Below are 1,841 nucleotides of genomic sequence, written 5' to 3'. Positions count from 1 at the left end.
GTTAGAGGGCGCTTTATTGCGCAAACAGTACTGTGAAGTTCAAAATTGCGCAAATTCACATTGCACAGTGTGTCTTCGCCACAGATTAATAGATCGTGTACAGCTCTATAGATCTATGTCTTCACATTAAACTGATCGGTGTCGTCAAAAGGCAAAACAGAATAGTCTCGGCGCAAGATAATTACACAACACGTAGGCCTACCAAATAAAAAAATAACTATAAAAGTTAAAAGAAAAAAAAATCCCGACACGGTAATAGCCAAATAATAAGAATGTTAGGACAACACAAATTGTAATAGATCTAACTACCAATACTATGGGAAATATATAGTTGGCTAACAACAGTTAGGGCAAATATTCATACACAAATACTATTTGAAATAGTATTGAACAGAAGGTAATCGAGCTAGTTAAATAAACCAATGAAATGTTAAAAAAAAAAAAAAACTCTTAATTTGGCCCAACTCCTAGCTGATCTTTCAAAGGATAAGAATATTGATTGGAGTCTTTTTCCACTTTTTTTACTCAATTCAACTTAACCTCCGTGGACCCACTCCCACTACCAGTTAATTAAAGGAGCTAAATCGTAAAAATTTGGGACCTAGAAATTAACACAAATGGGTCACAACACATGTAATATGAATGCTGAATGTATATAAACTGATTTTCATTCAATCATTTCTGTTTTTACTCTAATTTCATATCAGTTATGTTTGACGAAATGCGTCAGAAATCTCTCTAGCATCTGGTTATTCCAGTCTACACTGACAGTATTTATTGTGCATGCTCTCCAGATAAGAATATGAGTCACTTTTTGACATGACACTGGCACTGAAACGCATTATGGTACATGATTCGTGTACCAATGGTAAAATGTTTACTTTGTCTTAAATATTGCATCGGAAGCCCATCTTTTCCCGGTAAGATCACAACATCACATCAATGTTGATTTAAATTGACAAATAATTGTCTGTGAAACAAGATATAACAGTGTGGTCTTTTTTAATAGAGATATTTTAGCATTTGTAAATGAAGCAGATACAGAAAGTATTAAAAAGGCTGGATGAATGTGTCAAATTTTGTGAATTTTACATCACATTTGATGAACCCTGGTGCATGTTAACTTGAATGAACCACAAATAATTTTTAAAGGTCATTTCAGACGCACATTGAGGCACTTAAATAAAGGCTAAGGGTTGTGGGGATTGGCAGGGGGAATGATGTGGGATTTCGTGCCTTTTCATTCAGAGAGAGAGAAATGGGGTTTAATGTCCACTTGACACAAACTAGGTCATTTCGGGACTAACATATGGTTTAATTTTATTTACATAATTCGCTTGCGCGTAGGGGTCTTTAGTAGTGGGAGGAAACCGGAGGACCCGGGGAAAACCCACGAGGTTGGACAGGCGACCCTACTCCTTGCCACGTACAACCGGGGATTCGAAACCACGCCAGTCGACTCAATGACAGACTTTATGATACAGCGCGCGCTCGCTAACCATTCAGCCATCCAACCCCCCCTTTTCATTCAGAAAACAACACTTGCCAATTTGACTGTCCAGTTGAGTAACGAAAGTGGCTCTTCCCTCCTCCCCCACAACACACATCAAAATTCAAGATCCACCTGCTCTGTATCAAGTGCTCTTGCTATGGTTTAATTGTCCTTTAGATTGTGTTCTTTATTTATTATTAGCAAGCAGCAAGTAATAATCATCATAATCATACTCCTCTGCAAACAAAAATTTGGTTACAGTACCCAATATTCAGCAATATTCTTTTATTCACCCGTTTGTATCTTGAATCTGCTATACTACATGTAGACAAACTACTGTGCAGTACAT

This window comes from Patella vulgata, chromosome 7 (assembly GCF_932274485.2).
Source record: "Patella vulgata chromosome 7, xgPatVulg1.2, whole genome shotgun sequence".
In the NCBI taxonomy this organism is placed as follows: Eukaryota; Metazoa; Mollusca; class Gastropoda; family Patellidae; genus Patella; species Patella vulgata.
Note: the sequence above shows the minus strand (reverse complement) of the source record.